This window comes from Peromyscus maniculatus, chromosome 15, assembly GCF_049852395.1.
Source record: "Peromyscus maniculatus bairdii isolate BWxNUB_F1_BW_parent chromosome 15, HU_Pman_BW_mat_3.1, whole genome shotgun sequence".
Lineage (NCBI taxonomy): Eukaryota > Metazoa > Chordata > Mammalia > Rodentia > Cricetidae > Peromyscus > Peromyscus maniculatus.
The window spans coordinates 14,748,865-14,769,478 of record NC_134866.1 but is presented as its reverse complement, the minus strand read 5'-3'; the positions used below and the strand labels follow the sequence as shown (position 1 = coordinate 14,769,478).

Genomic DNA, 20,614 nt, shown 5'->3' with positions numbered 1-20,614 from the left:
GCCCCTCCCCTCAGTGTCCTATCATTGGGTACTAGGCTCCGGTACAGAAGGAATGGACAGAGACAATCCAGTGAAAACATCGCACAGGTTCATCTGTCTACCTGGTCTCTATAAACAGTGCTTATTACCAGAGACTACTGAAGAAGGGGAGCAAACATTACCCTTCTACTGTAGTAACACTTTCTTTACGGCAGTTTCCAGAGAAAAGGGTTTAATTCAACATAAACTAACAGATCTGGAATCTAGGCCAGGAGTCTTTTATTATTAATCATTCATAATGAAATTGTGTAAATTAATCATAGAGAATGGTGGATTTCCTGTGACATATTCATATACGTATGTCACATGCTCTGGTCATACTCACCGTTCCCCATTACTTCCTCTTCACCCCCCTCCCCACAACGGAGCAGGAGTCTTGTTTCACTAACCCAAGTGTGTGTTGCCAACTGTGAACGGGTATTAACACATGCAAATATGCCACACATATCAGAATCCCCGAGCCGTCGACAGGCTCGGCCTCACTTCAAGCCCCAGAAAAGGTGTTGTAAGGCTAGAAATCTTTGTTACAAGTGCCCAAGTCACTTCTGCTGGACACACTGAGTCTGGGGTCCATGACTATCACCCAACTTAAGGCCCTCTGCTGAGTCTACTAACAATGACCTATTTTGCAGGACATGGCAGTGCACACCTTTAATCCCACCACTCTGGAGGTAGAGGCAGGAGGATCTCTGCGAGCTCCAGGGCAGCCTAGTCTACAAAATAAGTTTCAAAACAGCTGGGGCAACAGAGTGAAACACTGTCTCAAAAAAGTTCAATAAATAAAGACCTACTTTAAACATACCCTCAATTTGTTGACCTAAAAAAAACTACTTCCTACAGTAAATGAGAGGACTTCCCTCATACTTCATATCTTCATTCAGAAAGTGCTGAAGGCTGTGTATAATATTTAGATATGTGTCGATTGATTTATTCAGATGAAGGAGAGTCGTGTGGCTTCAGTCCTCAGCTCATTCCCACATCCTACCAGGTGAACCAAGCTAAGTAGCTTTCCTACACAGCTAAGAGTGGGGGCCAAACCCGTTTTTCCTCTTTTCTAACCATTTATTATCGAACTCGGAAGTCCCCATTTGGAAAGACAAGGAAACTGTGCTGAAGATAAACAAGGTTAAACCGAAAATAGGTGTGAAATAGTTGACACCCTACCTCCAAGACAATTCTACACAATCTCTGAAAACTCATGAAGTCCTATCAGTAATTAGATATAACTCACAATGAGTCATACTATAGTAGTTATGCACCTTGGGTTCCACATTACCTCTTTATCAGAACTTGCGTCCAGTCCACAGTGCTGGGAAGGAGACAACATGGGAAAGTTAACAGAAAACGGGGTGTCTTAATCTCAGACAGGATCCAACTATGACAGAGCTTTAGACGTCCCACCGAGGTGACCTGGGGACCAGACAAGCATTTTCATCCCAGCTCTCACGGTTTCCACAGACCTTTTGAGTGTTTAAGTCTCAACACAGACTATTAAAAGTCTATCCACATTGTCCTAAAGCTGGCATGAGTCTCTATTAACACACTTAACTACAGGTTTCATCAAATAGACATCAAATTATTTCCAAGATAAACATCAGTAGGTGTGAGTTGAAAGGGAGAGCAGGGAGGCCCGAGGTTCTTCCAATTCTTTGAAGTTTTATTTTAGTGAAATAAAAACTCATCGTGCCAGCCATGAAGATGAGTCGGACAGAAACAGCAGCCACCTTTGCCTGCGGAACTCTGAAACAGTGAGGGAAGGCAATGAATTGTGAGATTTAATTCAGTTCTGAAAAAGGAGAATAGATAAAACACACACACACACACACACACACACACACACACGCGCGCACACGCACACGCACAAAACGCACACGCACACGCACACAGAAAGGCACCTAGATAATGGGTTAGGTATTGTTCACAAAAATATTGAGTCAAAGCCCACACTGAGGTGTCCAACTGGGGAGGAGTTCCAACTGATGGGCGATTAGATCACTCAAAGAAGGAACACTACCCACAGCAAGACAAGTGTCTGACTCCCAAATAAGTACTTAAGAAATGGCAGTGTCTTTTGTGTCTCTGTGTGGCTTAGTGATACCAGACTACAAGGCCTCCATGTCAGGAGACAGTCGCGCAGAAGAACTAACTGGGTTGGAGACCACTGGAGTCCCTCATTTCCAGAGTCCCCAGCTGGAGACTTGGATAGTGGTCCTTCTAACTGTGCCAGTCTCTAAATCACTCGTGCTAAGAACAGACTCTCAGCCTGTGCCTTCGTTCAGAACAGCATGCCAGATGAACTCTGAGGGAGTTCTTTGGCCCAGACTAGACAAGTTCATCAGTTTTCCTAATTCCATGTCCAAGAAGAATTCTTGGTTGTTTACTGCGGGGTGGGCTGGAAGATTCCACTAGGGAGCTTGCAAGGTGTACTGAAACATCCCAGGTATTTTAAATTCCAGAAGAATTGCACAGTAGCATGAGCAGATTCTTTGAGAGAGAACCAAGATGATCTAGTAAGAAAAAGATGAGGATCTAATAAAGAGAATGCACTGCTCACTATATTTGAACTCTTAGAATCTCAAATATCAGTGTCACTAAATGAACCTTTCATTCCTGTTGTTAAACTATTTCTGCTTCTTTTCCAATAATGACATGAAAACTAAGCTTTTAGGACATGCTTTCAGGGAATAGTAGTCATGTAACTAATAGCCAAAACTTCTATTTATCAGCCCAAGAACAAACACCAGGCGATTTGCCCATGATTCCCACAATGTAAATAAAAGAGTAATAATAAATTGGTTCTGTTTTTTTTTTTCTAGCAAAGTAATAAAATTGCCTCAAAGTTCACATTAAACAACTACACTGGACCAAGTACTCTATGAAATTCTAGGGAAGCAAAGACCAGGAAGACAGGGTTAAATGTCCAGGAGTTTCACTACAAAGTCAATCAATCATCCCGTCCAGATGATAGGAAATATAAAGCAGAGTAGAAGGTGAAGGTTGTACTATAGCAATGAGGCTGGTTGCTAACTTCTTCCCAAGTTTTATGAGAAATTAAAAGAAAGAAAGGAAGGAAGGTAGAAAAGAAGGAAGGAAAGAAGGAAGGAAGAAAACATGGCCAATGGTCCAATGTGAAGCTATTCCCGAGTCAAATTAAGCTAGTACTTCAGGGCAGAAATCACACCCACATCTGTCTAGACACGTACAGAAGTACACTTATGGAAAACAGTTATGGGTAATAATCTGATGTCAATGCTAGCCTTGCAAAAAAACTTACATTGACTCGTTCAGATCATATTTTATCAAAATAAAACTCTTCCCTTTTATAAACCCCCTTCATCCTTGTAGGTCAGAGTCCCTTCCACAGCCCCGAATTCTTTGTGCTGGCCATTACACTCTTGTCTAGATTCAGAACAAAGAACAAACACTATTCATTCCTTGGATTTGGTAAGAACTTTTCTACAGGAAGGAGTTGAAAGATCTTGTAAACAATTGGCAGCTTTTCTTAAGATTTTGAAGGTTGGAACCACAGCAATTTTTCCTGTTTTCCAAACCAAGTGGCCTGTGCTGTCATGGGTAAACTGTCACCTTCTGACTACAAGGGACACTTCCTCAAGAAATCTGGCAGCTCCAAGAATTCACTGCCCACATAAAAATCAAAGCACACTCTCACTGTGGGTTGACATTGGCTCCTCTTGGAAGGCTTTTCCTTCTGTATCTAATCCCCCAAAGGCTTGAGTTTTAATGGAAACTTAAGATACTTAAATGTCTTTTCGTTTCTAGTGATTAAGACCTTTGAATGAAATGGAATCAATTCAGAATTCCCCCGCATTGTCTAAAGAGCTCTTTACATTAAACTCTTTTAGTAATAGATAATTGAACTTGGGCTATCTCGCGTGGCTTCAGATCTGCAGATAGAAAGCAGTAAAAGAGGAAAGGCAAAGGCTAGTGGCTGACAGAGCTGATTTAATGCCTATTCTGAGGGCAGAGTCTAGTGAATCTATAGGCTGATACTTATCTCTCTGTAATTGCTGGTTTACTTGCCTGTAAGTTTCTTTAAAAAAAAAAAAAAAGACAATAAATCCTTGTGTCTCCCTACTCCATCAACAAATAAAAATTAATTTCATAATATTTTTACTGCAGTTTGGATTTTCCCATGTTGAAATTAACAGAGCAGAAACCATTTCTTCATCATAGATTTCCAGGGAGGACTTGGGAAACACATGGACCTCTTTTACAACTGCTTTTCATCATTAATAGGGAAAGGGAATTCATTACTAGAGTAGTTTTTGCAACTTTTAGTTACATAAAAAAAATACGTTTATTCAAAGTCTCAGGTGCTTAAGTGTGTACCATGTTCTTCTAACCCAATGACAGTGAATAGTAGGAACAGAACAATCTTCCCATATTCAAAGCAGGGAGAAGGATCGGCTACACTACCAACAGACTGAGGCCCATCCACTGGGTTTCCAAGAGGCCAGCGACAGCGCAACCTTAACATTTCCAGCACTCATGCCTTCCACCCCTTAGTGATCCATGGTAGCTTTTCTTGTTGACTTCTCCAATTTTAAAACTAAATATCATCATCGGAAATTTAAAGAAATGGCAAGATGAGGAAAGAAATGGGGGGGGGGGGAAGAAAGAAAGAAACCTATCAGATGCCTGGTAATACATGTCCAAGGTAGACTAGTCACCTAGACACTAGCTAGTGTCATAATCTGCTTGCTGCTCAACCATCATAGCCTGTCCATCCAGCTTTTAGACATTCCAACCATAAAATCCATATGAACCATGAACAAATGACACATGGGATTTGGTATGTGAGGAATCGGGAGAAGTAATGATGAGTCGGAACTCTAAACTACTTAGGATAGAATAAAACTAACTATAAGGAGCTACCTGTTCTATTGCCTCCATTCTCTCTATCTTTTTATCCTATTAGTTTAATCAAGCTGACTTGACCATTAGAATCTAATGCATAATGATTAGATGATCCATGATCTGTAGGTGTGTGGTCCCTTTCCTCATGGGCAGCTCCTTCAGATCTATCCAGGGAGTGTCCTGAGATGTGTTGGAAGAGGGCACTAGAAGGGAGGGACTAGAAGGGACTAAAGGAGTCTCAAGGGAAGACACAACCGGACCATTTATGAACTGAACCCATTTCCAAAGACAGTTCTAAGAAAAGGTGTTGACTTAATAAAACCTCAAACGTGTGTTGTATAAATTATGTAAAAGGCAAGAGACTATCTCGTACCCCAACCCTACAATTACATCAAGTATAACTACAATCTTAGTACATAAAAGAGAACCACCTGAATTGTTGAAAGACAGTGTACAGAATGTGTATAAAGAGCATCCCTAGAAATGGTACATTCACTGAAGCAAAGCGCTGTTAGTTTTCAACCAGAAATTACTTCAGAAATCCACGTCATGCCACAGTTTTAAAAATATAAAACTACTAATACAATAAGCACTCTACTGATTAGAATAAGCCTAAGAAAACTGGACATAATGGAGTTGAAGAGATGGCTCAGTAGTAAAGAGTACTTGCTGCTCTCATGAAGGACCCCAGTTCAGTTCATAGCGTTATGATGATGTTAGATGGTTCACAGTCACCTGTAACCCCAGCTCCTGGGGGAAGGGGTGTCCAATTCCCTCATCTGGCTTCTGCAGGTACCCTGCACTCATGCTGCGGACACACATACATACACATACATAAAAATATTGTTTAAAAAAGAAAACTAGACACATTCTGTGATAGTTTGCAGGAGAGACATAAAAATAACTTAACCTCCAACAGTTAAAAATAAAGCCAAAAATATTTATGAATAAGACAGTGGGAAAAACATCAGGGCAGACTGTCATGGAGTCCATCAAAATCAGGGAGGAAGGGGGTAAAAAATCACAAATGTCACTGTGTTTGTTGAAGGTTCGTTATCAGCTGGTTCCTGGATGTGAAGTAAAGCCAAGGACAGCTTCCTACAACAAGCCTTGTTGGTCTACCTTTATGTACGTGGCAATGAAACATGACCTTCCATGCGCTCAGCCTTTTCCCAGTCCACAGACGCAGTTAGAAATGGACTTACAAAGACAAGGGAAACAAACCCCTGACCTCGAAGAACTCACAATTTCGAGCAAGCAGTCCTAGCGTGGAGTCAGAGAACAACTCCTTCTCCCTGTGGAATAGGTGTGGAGCTGACTAATGTGTAACGTTCTCAAATCACATGCTCGTCGGCAGGCCTAACTCTCCCAACTTCAGGAAGGCCCGGTTAAACGGTTCAGTGCTGATTGGCCCAAAGCAAACGAATAACGACTGACACTCGGTGATCTGGAAGGACAGACAAGCCATGTCCACGGCACCCCGCCCCTGCTCTCACTCTCTGAGTTGTGTTGTGCAGAGTTCCCACAATGCAATATCATTTGCTTCCCACAAACAGCAGTTTTAGTCTTCATCTGAGACTCTACCTTAGGAGAACGCTCAGATGCACGAGCCATCAACACTAATTACTCGTCATGTCTCGGGGCTTTAGGACAATTACTACCGAGGTTACTGCCTGGAAACAGAATAATTACACTAATTGGAGTTCATCAGCTATTCATCTTCATAGTAAGCACAACTGATGGGGTGAAATTCAGTGTCCCTATACGAATGTCATCTCGGCTCTCATGGGCAACCAGCAGAAGACATGTGCCTGCCGTGAATATACTGTATGGTGGACAAATGCAGAGTGACTGGGATGTATCCAGCCCATACAAGACACTGTAAGGGTTAAAACGAGTGGCACATTCCTGCCTCCGGGGTACTTTAATCTAGAGGAGCAAAGACATCAAATAATCACAAAAATGTCCACAGTGTTATGAGGCGTCGGTGTATCTTAGCCAAAGTGTCGTTTAAGCTGTGCTTTTTACTTGATGCGATTTTGACAGCTGTGGAAAGAATGTTCCAGGCAGAAGAAACAGTAAGGATGACTGGGAGCAGGATAAGGACTTGAGCAGGCACTGTAGCCAGGCCACTGAGGGCTGATCACAGCGCGATTGAAGGGAGTCACAAGACAGGGACATGCAGGACCTTACAGATCGGCCAAAGCCGTCTGTGTTCTATCTGACATGCAACAGAGCTCGGATTGCGAGTATGGGGTAAAGAGACGTCAGGCTGGAAAGCAAATGTCTGCGTCATGGTCCTGCAGAAGAATGGGCACTCCACACCCACTGTGGCTCCGGCATACGACAGTGGGCAGATGTGGGAAGCCATGGTGTTTTGGTGCCCAGGATGGGCCTTAGAGGGAACGGCAGCTTTTAGGCCTGAAGGGAACAAGATCCATTTAAGAAAGTGTGCACTTCAAGAGGACCACTGATGATGGTCGGAAAATTAGACATAGAGTTAAAACGTTGAAATTCTGAAGTAATTACATCACATAGTTTCCACAGGAGATACTCTACCAGTGTACTTTTTATAAAAAAAAAAAAAATATTAAATAGAATCACCTTTGCATTCGGTGAGGGCCCTGGGCTTGTTGATTCTGTGGAGTAAAACGAATTTGCCGAAATTGCCGTCTTCGGCTCCACGGTGGGCTAATGAGGTCATATTTGCATTGCTATAGTTAACACCACCTGACATGACCTGAGATGGAAAACGCGAAGCCAGTGGCTGATTCCCTTGAGAAATCACCCTCTACAAGTGCAAGCTGCTCTTTGAAAAAGGGCACACGTGGTAAGAGCAGACATACCTGCATCTGCACGTGTGGAGAATGTCCCTCAAAAAAACCCTTTATGTGTCGCTACTTGTTTTGTTGCGTGGAAAGGCCCCAAATTTTACTAGTCTCGGTTTGCGTAGTCCTCTGAGGAGACACATGGTTTCTGACAAGGACAACAATGTCCCTATCTCAATGTTTTACTGATCCATAAAAGCCCCAGGCTCTTCTGGTACCTGCTTTGGATGGAGTCCCCATCTTCAAAAAAAAAAAAAAAAAAAAAAAGATTATCTCCTGGTAATAGTTAAGTCTAATGAATTCCTACCAATAATCGTGGATGGTGGGGTAGGATTGGAAGTGGTTCATGCCTCTGATAAATGCTTCTATCGCCACCACTACCTCTGTTGATAGGACTTTACAAGGAACTCCCTCAGAATAACCCCCTTCCAGTCTGGAAAACTTGAGATTGGCTCCCTCTCCCTACACTGGGCAAGTCCCCCGGTCATCCTTTTTACAGTCTCTTACAGTGTTAGGGAGTCTCCGTACAGAAGAACAGCTTCAGAACACAACATCAGAAGGAAAACTACGTTTTACTCTGCGGTCTGTATAACTACTAGGAGATACCAGCGGCCTAAGGCACTGGGTTGAGATTCTGAGGCCCTGCCCGTGTACCCACATCCTTCATGAGAACGGAACAGGTAATGTGACCTCCACACCTTGGCCCATTTACCAGCCCTGGCCCAACAGAGTCTAGGAACCTGTCTCTGAATGCTGCACCAGCTTTGTCTGGGGATGAGAATCTGAGGAAAAGGAATCTCCTCCCTTCATCCCACAGGGTGCACGTTTGACTCCCATGGCTTCATGAAGAGTCAGCCAGGGCTCTAGCTGTACGGAGTCCCCTCGCTCCCTCTTGAGACAATGAGCATCCAATGATTTCCGTAGAAACCCATTTAAGATCAATCAGGATCTGTCATTGGCTAAATTATATACCCCTAAATTCTGAAGTTGAAGCCACACCTTCTGGCATTCTAGATTGTGACTGTACATGGAAAATAGGCCTATCATGGGGTAATTCAATGAGCACTGTGTGGTAATATACTGTGTACCCTAAAAAAATTTGCCTGAAGATCAGAGGACAGAACAAGCTACTAGATTAAACATAGAGGCCAGGCAGTGGTGGCACATGCCTTTAATCCTAGCACTTCGGGAGACAGAGACCTATCTGGATCTCTGTGAGTTCAAAGCCACCCTGGACTACATGAGATTAACTCAGTCTAGGAGAGAAACAGAGCCAGGCAGTGGTGGCACACGCCTTTAATCCCAGTACTTGGGAATCACATGCCTTTAATCCCAGTATTTGGGAATCACATGCCTTTAATCCCAGCACTAGGAAGGAAGTAATATGGCTAGGCAGAGAAAAGTATATAAGGCATGAGGAGATAGGGACTAAAGCCCTTTCGGCTAAAGGCTTTTTGGCTAAAGTCTTTTCAGCTGGAAGCCCTTTTGGCTGAGGACTCAAGAGACATTCAGTCAGAGGATTCGTGGAGTTGGTGAGGTGAGATGTGACTGTGGCTTGTTCCTTTGTCTCTCTGATCTTTCAGCATTTACCCCAATATCTGGCTCTGGGTTTTTTATTAAAAGGCCATTTAGCAATTCATGGTACAAGACTGAAACTGGTAAGATGGAGCATGATTCAATCTGGCCTGTGTCCTTCCAAGATAGGGACATCCAGAAAGACAGCAGTGATGTGCACAATCGATGATTAATCTCCATCATCAATTTGACTGTCTTTAGAGTCACCATGGAAACCTCTCTAGGTGTGTCTAGATGAGATTTCCAGATACACGTGATTAAGGGGAGAACCACCCTGGAAGGTGAGTGGCACTATCCAATGGGACAGGATCCCAGAGTTAACAAAAAGGACAAAGCCCGCTGAGCACCAACACTCCTTTCTCGCTCTGCTTCCTGACTGCAGATGCCATGTGACCAGCTGCCTCGTGCCCCTGCCATCGTTATTGTCCGGCCGTGGTTGACGGTCCCCTCTGAAATAAACTGTCTCCTGTACGTTGTTTGTGCTCACAGCTGTGAGAAAACTAATCCAGCCCATGTAAGGCAACCCTGAGGAAGCAAGGCGCGGGGCCTCAGAAGAGACCAACTCTGCCCGCTCCTTCATCTTGGACGCCAGTCTCCAAGAACCACAAGGAAAGCAAACCAGTCTACGAAGCTTTTTGTGTTGGCTGCTGGGGCCCACTAAGATGCGAGCAAGGCACGGGTGCTCCGGCTTCCCTAGTGTGAGCCATCCCACGCCCCTCCCCTCTCCTCGGCTCCTCCCCTTCCCTCTTTCATCCTATTCCTCTTTCATCCCTGCTGACAATACGACAAGCCAATGGTGGTGTTTGGATCCCAGGAGTCATAGGCTGCTGACATCAAACTATGTAGTTTTGCTTCCTATATTGTACTCATCAGAAACCCTGCCCACGTTAGGGGAATCCAGACACTTCTAGAAGCAGAACAGAATGGCTTTCCCCTTTCTTTCCTTCAGAAATATGGCTGCAAAAGTACCCTGGCGTAGGCTTCCCTCATGTTCAGACATTTCCTCCTTTGCAGAAGGGTTTGTTTGTTTTTTTGTTTGTTTGTTTGTTTTTTGTTTTTAAACCAACATCTCTATTTACAGAGAAACCCTACTGCTCACAATACCTCTTTGCCCCCTCAAGACTGGAGCTATGGAATCAGCTGCAGGGGGCAGATAAATGTGTTACCAGAAATTCTCATGGAAAGGCACCCCAGCCAGTTAAAGGCTAGTATTCTAGAACATTTTTCTGATTGTTGACTATTTCCTCTACCAGGTAAACTAAGCCAACTGCGGCTAACATGCCAGGGCATGCTGACTTGCCGTGTGTGCTACTAATGTTAACAACTGTCTTAATACCCCAAGGGCTTTGTCTGAAACCCATACCTCCTTCAGTTCTCACCTTCCTCCAGCAGAAATTACACCCAGCTCAAAACCAGCTCTGGTTCCACTCCCCATACAGTGGTTCACTTTGGGGGGGGGGGGGGTGAGCGGAGCTACAGTGCATCATTCTGGACTCTTTTGCCAGTCCCCTAAGGTTCTCAGCTTGGTGAGCTCACTGTAGAGATGCCAAAGGCCCCTTTGAAGGTATGCCTAGCCAAGGGGTATCGATATAAAACGGAGATCCATTAACTCCCACCTCTTCCTGTAGAGAATCTCCAGTAGCACAAGGCCACTGTCTCAGCCCGCCAAATGCCTTATCTGCCCCTTCCTTTCTCCTGAACACAGCATTTGTTACTAGAAACAAGGATACAGTCAAAGAATGTGCTGCTGTTGGCAACCCTCATGGTTCAAGAGTTAACAACAGCTAACACCGTTTGGGGCCTACTTGACCTGAGAAGCTTGTCTTTGACTTTTGCATTTATTTTGTTGTTGTTACATTGCCTTTTCCTAACAGGCTCTGCTTTCAGAGGGGTAGTCAGTCAGACTTAATCTTAAGTAGCGTTAGTAGAATTCCCTTTCCATGGAGAGAGCATCCCGCCTTACCTTCGTGAAACCAGTTACTGGGCTCCCATGGCATCCTTACCCTTCTCCGCACTACAGTCAGTTGAGTTCACCCAGACCCTGCCCATCCAAGACTTCAGTGCAGAAGACTTGAGAGCCAAGCTCTCTAGATGGCCAAAACAGAAGCAGTCAGAACAGAAGAGCAGTGCTGGGCTAAGTGGCTAGTAATGGGGTGTTTGTTTGTTTGTTTGTTTGTTTGTTTGTTTGTTTTCCCTGCCTTTGCTTCCTCCACCATGAAAGGAATACCAAAGCTTCCATGGGGTTTTTCCTTGGTCAATCACCGCACTGCAGGAAGGAACAGAGCTCTCTCATTCTGTTGTGAAGCAGAAGGAACACGCACCCTGGAGACCGCCATCCACCTGAAGAACAACTCTCCTGTTTGTAGAGAAACCAGTCACCAAGATTCTGAAGGCCAGCTGCGAGGGCCCCAGGAAGCTGGGGCTGGGAGTGTCAACAAAAGATCACCAGGGCTACTGAGGAAGCCCAGATACCATGTCACCCCTGTCAATAGGGTGCTACTTGTCATGTTTACCTAAGGTTGTGCGGTCAGAAACTCCAGGAACTACTATCACCACCAACTGTGAACCAAGATTCCTTCCACTGCCCTTGGGAACATGAGTCATGCAATCCCAAGACACCTTAGTCGGTCACATTGATGTCTTTAGTAAACATCCAAGCAGTCCCCCAACTTCACCCCCACCCTATTCATGAACTACAGGACAAAGGCATGGGGCACCTGGGCACCTGCAAGTCACAGGTTTCTCCCTTTTCCCCTTTTTTCCAATCATATTTGATGAGCCTAAAAGCACATACAGAATGCTGATACCGGTTCCCCTGTTGAAACAGCTGGGAACATCTGTAAAGGTCAAAGACAGCAAATACTCCCACACCACTCTCAGTCTCTGCGACAACCTCAGATGGCCTGGGCTGTGGAAGCCTCTGCAGCGACTCAATAATCCAACCAGAACTTTGCTGCCTGTATCTTTAAGGAATGGGAACAGGGCACTGCTCTTTTCCCTTCTGATACACTGACTCCCCCCGCCCCCCAAGTAGAGTTTGTTAGTTTTTAACTCTCCTCTTGTCTTTGTCTGTGGTAACAGTGTTTTGAATAGGCCACCACCAATGGGAACGAGCTGCGCACCTTTTCAAAGCCACTCTGCCAGGCAATCCAGGAAGCTCCCAATGCCCAAACTTCAATCCGCCCAGCTGTCCTTGCACACCCGTTTCTTCATCAGCTTAGGATAAAACCTAAATTCCAGTTTACACTAGGGCCATATTGACTTCTGAGAGCACATGAGTAGTGATCAAAAGCACTAAAGCATTCTGAAAGCGGTGAAGTCATTCTCATATTGCAGGTTTCTCTGGAAAAAAAAAAAAAAAATACAAATTCCCCCAAAGCTCCAGTCACAGAAACTTCTGGACGATTTAAATGTGAACTTGAAAGTTTCCTACCTAAAGCTAAACTCAACAGTTTGTCCAAATCTGAGTGCATGAGAACAAAACTTGTGAAAAACCGTCCCAAACATTCCAATATTAAGCTCCATATTAAGTTCCATATTTAACAGACTACTTCAGAATGGCATAGCTCTTTTAAATCCCTAAATCAGCTCAAGCAGTATAACTGGTAATTCTAAATAAAAACTAAGTCTCTTGTTTTCCGAAACTGCCATGCCAGATGCCCCCAGCAAAGGACACAGCCCTCAGGGCAGCCATCACCTACAAAAGTGCACACACTGGATGTGCCCAGAGGCCTTGAAATATTTCTACATCATTGTGACTCAAAATTAGCCCAAAACTTGCTCTTTTCTCAAACATGCACATTCTAGCCACAACCACTTAGTCCTACAACCGTTGTTCACTTGAGAAAGAAAGGCAAGACACCGTACCAAAGCCTGGTGTCGTGAGTCATTTTGATGCATGCCATGTATTCTTTGGAATAAGAAGGAAATCACATGCATAGAATGTAAGACGCAGACACACGTAAACTGAAAGAGATGGATGGCGTGGGGACAGAGCAATAACAGGTAGTTTCTAGAAAGTTCCCCATGTGGGCAAGTGTGCTCTAATAAAGGGGAAGGAGGCCCTTTAGAGAGAACCAGTGAGAAGTACAGGAACCCAACTGACTCTCAAAAAAACGGTAACAGTGAAAGAAATGGTATGGATTTTTTGTTGTAAGTTTCAGGCTGTGGATATGAGCAACCCAGCTGGACATTTTGATTTTTCCCTCTGCCTCACTCTCTCTCAGTTGGATGGGATAGCAGAAATGACATCTATATTGGGAAATAACCTGACTTCCCCTTAGCCACTAACCAGCTCATAGCAAACCACTGACTTCTCTAAGAACCTTTTGAGTTCCAAGATAAGTATTTCAGTACTGAGCCTTCCAACCTTCTACTCCAGTGAGGCAAGAATTTACAAAAGCTGAGGTCTGGATAGTTACTAGAAGCAGCCAGGGAGTTTCTGTACATGTATCTTGCATGAAGGTAGATGGGCTAATTCTAACAAGGTAACCCTAACACATGTGTCTTCCTACACCATTCATATCTGCAGAGCCAAGTTCCAGATAAAACATTTGGGCCGTTGCTTCTGCCTGTGAGGTATGCGAAGGCAAGAGAGGCATCAAGTGAATCCATGCTTATTGAAAACCTGAATAACAGCAACCATCATCACCACTATTCCAGAAAAATGTGACTTAAGGACATTGGCCCCTGGACACTATGACGAAGGCATCTCTAATCAATAGGCCCTACCTTCATCTGGTGCTTGAATATTTACACTGTTCGGTAGATCTCTTTTCATTGAGAAATTTAGTATCACTCACTTTAGATAAATATTGTGGGTGTTAGCATGTTAAGAATTACTTACTTAGCTTTGAGACTCTCTATTACATTAGATAAAATGGCCAATTAGCATTGCTGAATGAAATATGGCTGAAAGCCATCAGATCTTAGGCACACTATTTGAATCTCTACTTCCCATTTATTTTCAGGTGAAATACGTATTACGATTAGTCTGAGGGGATTAAAATTCAATTATGACATGCGTCATCACAACATAATGACATCCTGGAACCAGAAAGTGTCCTACAGACATACATACTCAAGGAACTACAGCTGTGAATTTTTGTTGGTTTTGTTTTGTTTTGTTTTGTTTTTGTTTGTCTGTCTGTTTGTTTTTTAGCCATTAATTTCTAAGTTCTTCCAAACACTTCACAAGGCATTCTCATGGGCCTGGTTTGTAACACTGACCTGATTTGAAGAAGCATGTGACTAGCTATCGACACAGAGGATAAAGTAAGGGAAATAGGCATGTCCACCACTTTACAGTGAATGGGGACTCAAAGGATGTGCTGAGGATGGATAGGCCATTGTCCTAACCTTGATAATTTCCTTTCATCCTTACAACAACTCTGTATTTCAAGATGGGTGTTAGGCACACTGAAGCTAAGTAGTCTGCTAAAGTTCACCTGACTAGCAATGCCTGAGGCATCTGAGACAGGAGTCTATGCAGGTGGCCACAGCCACAGCCACACCAACCGATAGAAATCATACTCCCTAAATCCCATATTCCATATACAATGCCCAAACTATTGCGGAAACATATATTTCAAAGAAAGGTTTATAGAAGCTACTGAAGCACAGACCCTTTCCTCCCTCACCCAAAGTGAGCTTTTATGAATTAAAAGTTCATAAAAATGCTTTTAAGTGACCAGGAGAAAAGGCCATGCAAAGGTTGCGCCTTCTCCACTCTACCCCACATTCCGACATCATCCTGAAGTATTACCTGATGTTCCAGTCCCCTGTTGTGCTGACAGATAGAAACTATTTCCCAATCTCCAAAGCTTTCGGGAATGTCTTCATGGACTCCACTCAGTCATACCCTCTGTGCACCACCAAATGCCCAGGCTGCTCAAAATTCTCTCCTTTATGTGTTTCCTTGGATTTGTACTTAGATCCTCTGGGCACAGAAGGAAAACCCACTACGTGGCTCTCTCTGCCTCTGACTTCATCCCATGCCTAACTTCCAGAAGAAAAAAAAGAACGCTGTTTGACACCCACTATTTCCTACATTTGTCTCTCCTCAGAGGTAAAATTTGATCTGCACCCTAGTGAAAACATGACTATGATTCTCTTTGTTTTCAAATGATTCACCATGCAACCTTCTCACGTGACATCTATCTGCACATCTGTCTTTCTAGCTACAGAGGGATTGACATGTAACAGCAGCTCTCCTTCGAAAGACTGGTTATGGCTGTGGTTTTGAGAAACTGAGGTTTCTGCAGTTTCTCAAATCAACTTAAATGCCCCTCTTGATTTTCATCAGCAGCCCTAGGATCAAAGGGGCCAGCCTGAGACCATGCAACCCACTTTGGAGCAAATCTACACAGTGCCCACAAAATACCAAATTATATACATACATCACACATATGTATATATCATATACATATATGCATGATATATACATATGAGATACCTGGGCCCTTTCACATTGAGAAAGGCTGTTTCTGGCTGAATGTTGCTAAGTACTCAGGTCTTCATCTGTCTGCCTGGGTCAGAAATGCAGCTCAACGCCGTAGAAACTGGTGAGTAATGTCAGTTCCATTTACTACATCAAACGTCACAGATTGAGAGATTAAGGCGCCCCCAAGAGCCAGTCATTATTCTTAGTCATTCACAGACTTGTGTAATCCTTAATGTAACCTGAAAATGGGCATTACTATCTCTATTTTACAACTGGGGGGAAAAAGGGAAATTCATCAAGATGTGATGTCATTACATCATTTGCCCTAAGTAGGCAGACAAACCACTGTGTAAAGATCGTCCACACCCAGTTTCTTTCCATTAAACTCCAGGGAAATCTCCCTGCAAATTGCCGCCCCCCCCCCCCACGCAGGTATTTTATCTTTACAGCAGCTCTGCCTGTGGTAACTCTGTTGTTTCAAAGAGTAAATCTCATGCTCACCGGATTAGCTCAAGTCTTGGGAGAGAATGAGTTGGAAAGGATTGAGCTGAGAGAAAACTTGGACAGAGACGGTGCCTGTCCTGGAGAAGGCCAACTTGTCCATGTGCTTGGAGGCTATCTTCAGAAGCTACCTAAGTTACCAGCTGAAACCATCATCATGGAAAACAGAAGGTGAAAATTGCTCCTCACACCAGTAAAGACCTATGCAAATCAGTGAACCAGATACCAGGGCACCTGCTTTGATGTAGTTCTTAGGATTTTTTTTTTTTTGGACAGCTTTTGAAAACCAAAATTTTACAAGAGATCACAAAAATAAGACCAAAAAAATCTGTATAAATCCTTTATTGGGTGGTGTTTGTTCCAGCTCTTAAAGCCTAATAATGGTTAGAGAGAGTTCGAGGCCTGAAAATGAACATCCTAGCTAAACTCAATACAAACCATTTATTTTAGAAGTAAGGAGGGTGTTTGTAGGCTACGAAGACTTCCCCTTTCGAATATGTTTTATAAAGACAGAAAAGAATTGTTTTCCAAAGACCAATATAAAACCACTGTAAAATAACATTCTATGCCAACTCATTTAGTATTGTCATTAATAAGATTTTATAGTGTGTACATATAAATATGTATGTACACATTATTGTGTGTACCTGTGCATGTGGTATATACATGCTACTTGAGCTGTTTGAAGAATGATTCTCATGTGCAATGTTTTACAAAACTTCCATGGATAATACAGACACCTATTTTACAATGAACAATATTCCCAAAAGGTAGGTTTTTTTTTCTCTGATTTCATGCACCATTTATTTTAACCATGAAATGCAAATGGCTTGAAGTTAAAGGGAAATAAAAATAAAGAAAACATAATTAGTACATTTAAAGCCACAATGTGATTTGTTCTGGAAAATCCAGGAGGATTATAAAGAGGCCTCCGAGCACAGAGAGGCGAACGTGGAGGGCTCTTCCACTGAATATTTAAATGAGGGTAATGGAGGAAGCTCCATCTCATAAGCCACAGACAGCTTCACCACCAGTTAAGGAGCACGCATGCCACTATCCAGTCAATATAGTCAACTGCTGGGGCAATATATCAGGATTTTAAAGAGTTCCCTTTCTCCATCTGCTAATGCTTGGCAAGAAAACTGCCTAAAGAAAAAAAAAGTAACACAATATTTTCAATTGATTTTAGAATTATTTTGCTTAAAAACCTAAAGCTCATTGACTTGAAAGCTATTGATTTTAGACTATATTTTAGTACTCCTCCAAAAACACTACCTGGGGGGCAGGGAGATTTTTATTTAAGTACAAATAGCCCTCTAAATTATACTGTTCAATGTATAATTCATACAGAATAATACAGAACTCTAAATACATAAAACTCACTGCTAAGGATCCGAGAGAATAAAACCCTTGCCATTTCGGAGGCAGCCAGACACTGGCCCCACCAATTGTAAGCTGTGATATAGTAAACGTGGTCAATATTGAGGGCATTTTTGGTTTTTTTAAGGAACAAAAGGGAGGATTGCCGTTTTCTACCACGTGTCATTCCACCAGGACATACTGGAAATCCTTTAGCATGAAATCTTTCAGACACAACCCACCATGGCAGAGACAGAGCATTAGGCTCCTGTCGGATACATACAGTGAGTCCTATTTTGAATAGCGGAAGTAAACCAGCCCCCAAAGAAATCTGAAGGTCCATAAGCCGGGAAATACATCATTTGAAAGAAAATTTCCTATCAAAGGACTAGCATGTGTGTGTTTGAGGGGGGGGGGGGGGTCGGGCATTATGAACGTGGTGCTTTCGCCATCTTCTTCCCAGCAACCCTAGCTCCCGTCTTCCTCCCCATCTCAGTGGGGTTTGCCTCTTGGAATCCTTAATGAAACAATAAAGTAGGAATCAAGAGAATTCAGAAAGGCTTGGGCTGCTGGAAAGGTAACCATTTTCTCACGCTGGCTTCTGTAAGCCATCTTATCTTGTTCGTTTAAATGCCAAGATGTCTTAATCTATCCCAGGTGGTATCACCAGGGGCAACACCATCGCTGGTCTGAGACTAATGTTCCTTGGTCAAGTGACCCGCAATAAAGATCTGTCAGGCAAACAGTTAACGGATGCAAACTATAAGGAAACCACTGTCCCTGCATTAGAACAGACATTAGAACAGAAAGGACAATGGACAATTCTAGAAAGGAAAAAAGCAGTGTGCGTTTAAAAAAAAATAGTACATCGACCATTTTCCTCGCTAAAAAGGCTGATATAAATGGGGGTGGGGTGGGGGGGTAATTGAAATCTATAAGAATGGGTCAGATGTGATGGCCTGGGGCAGGGGGAAGAAACACGCACATGACCAAGACGGAGGGCGGGGAGGGGGGCTGTCATTGGTGTCCAAAGGTTTCGTGAAACATTTAGGGCAAACGCCTTTGTTCCTGGGCTCGGGAGGGGAGTGGGTGGGTGGATGATGGGGAGATCAGATGGGGCTGCCTGGCCCTCCACACCCTGCTCTCCGGCGCATGCGCGAGGCCAAGACAAAGGAATAGGTAATTACAGTCCCGATTCATTCATTTTTGCCCGCAGTACTGGAGGTCTGTGAGCCTTTGCTATGTTCCCAGGGGTGGAGGTTAATCTACACCCCGACAGCAGCCCCTTTAATACTCATGTTTTATTTTAACCCCGCCACGCAAGTGGCCAGTGGTCTTAGCCGAGACAGAGGTGTGTCAACCCCCCACCCCCGTACAAAACACTGAAAACTGCACCCATGTGCGTGGTGCTCCTTTCCACAGAGCGAAAATCGCTGGGGCAGAGGCCGTCCACCGAGTTCGTTTCAAGGCGGAAATGTCTCGGGGGAAGCGGATTAGGAACAGGGCCAAGCGTTCGATGAATATTCATGAAAAGAATGCGGTCCCCAGCCACGCATTGTGTGCTATCGGATCCCGGCATTCTGCAATTTTCCTTTTCATGGTGAGGGGAAGCGGGAAGCGGACTTTGGGTTGTAGCGTTTGAGCTACGGGGCAAAAAAAAAAAAAAAACCCTACAGAAATCTTGGCTTGCAGCAGGGTTGAGCCCGTTCGGGCCGCGCGCGCTGTCAGGTTCAAGCCCACACCCCCCAGGCTGGGGCGGCGGTGGAGGCGCGGCGGCGGCGGCGGCGGCGCGTTCTCTGAGCGCAAGGCTCAAAAAAAAAAAAAAGAAAAGAAAAGAAAATGCTGGAGATGTCCACAGGTTCGTGGGAAAACAGCTCAGCCGCAGACCGGTCTGGGGCTTTGATCTACCCCGGACGTGCACACCGCCTTCTGAACCTCGTGTTCCTCGGTTACCCCAAACCAAGATCCAGGACTCCCGCGGGCCAAGCCAACCCCCGCCCCTTCTGATCGGACCAGATTCCGTGTCTTCTTCCTCCCTCCCCAACCCCACCCCCATCCTCCATCTTCTGCTGCTGCGCCCCTCACGCGGAGCGAGCGCTTTCTCCCGTGGCTGTGCCGGTTCCGATGACAGAAGGCTGGGTTCAGCCCACAGAACCGTGGCTGGCGGATTCCATGCGTTTAAAGGGTTTCAACGCATTCGCTATTTCCCGGTCACCAGCAGCCTCCCACCCCTCCACTCCCTCCCTTCCGAACTCGGTTCCGAAGCCTCGCCGCCACCCTCCTCCAGCTCCCCACCCTACGAAAGGCCAAAGCTGTCCACCTGGGGGGGGGGGGGGGAGCATCACCTGGGATCCCCCAGTAGGACAGAGCCCCCATAGAGAAACCCCACGCCCACTGTGTCTGAATCCCCGGCCGCACCCGGCTGCACCGATGGGAGAACCCTGGGCTTCAGGGTGGGGCGGGGCCCTGGGGGAACCGATGGCCCTGAGTCCGCGGTGGTGTTGGGGACCCACGGCGCGCCTCCTTACCTAGGCTTTGGGTGCCTGTGCCGGCCCTGGGTGAGCGCGGTGCCTCCAAGGGGCCCGGGTGGCTGGCGTCGTCCGGCCCGGTGCCTGGCTGCTGGGCAAAGGCTCTCTCCCGGCTCGACGGCGGAGCCCGGAGCGTGGAGCGAGTTGGAGCGCTGCCGCCGCCGCCGTCGCCGCTGCCGCTACTGCCGCCGCCGCCGCCGCTGCAGCCTCTGCATTTCTCGCTCGCTCCCCCTCCCCTTCCTGCCCAGCGCCCTCCCCCCCGCGCGCGTCCGCCCGCCCAGCTCCTCCGCTCGCCGACCCCGCCCGCCTCGCGCCCGCCCCTCCGCTCCTGGCCCGCGCCCGGCTCCCCGCGCCCCCGCCCGCTCCGTCAGCGTCCCCGCTAACCCGGGGGTCCCCAACTTCTCTCCTCCTGCAGCCCCTGCGCCCCGAGATGCCCCGTGATCCAGCGCTTCCCCCCCCCCCCG

The 20,614-nt window shown here is 45.3% G+C and overlaps 1 protein-coding gene across 1 annotated transcript in view; it reads right to left on the bottom strand.

Moving 5' to 3' along the window:
- Basp1 (brain abundant membrane attached signal protein 1) overlaps window positions 1-20,371 on the bottom strand; it is a 52,463-nt gene extending 32,092 nt beyond the window's left edge. Inside the window, exon 1 of the mRNA XM_076551714.1 lies at window positions 20,151-20,371. The gene's annotated coding sequence lies outside the window, so the exon portion shown is untranslated. The remainder of the gene's footprint in view (window positions 1-20,150) is intronic.
- Between the last annotated feature and the right edge of the window lie 243 nt (window positions 20,372-20,614).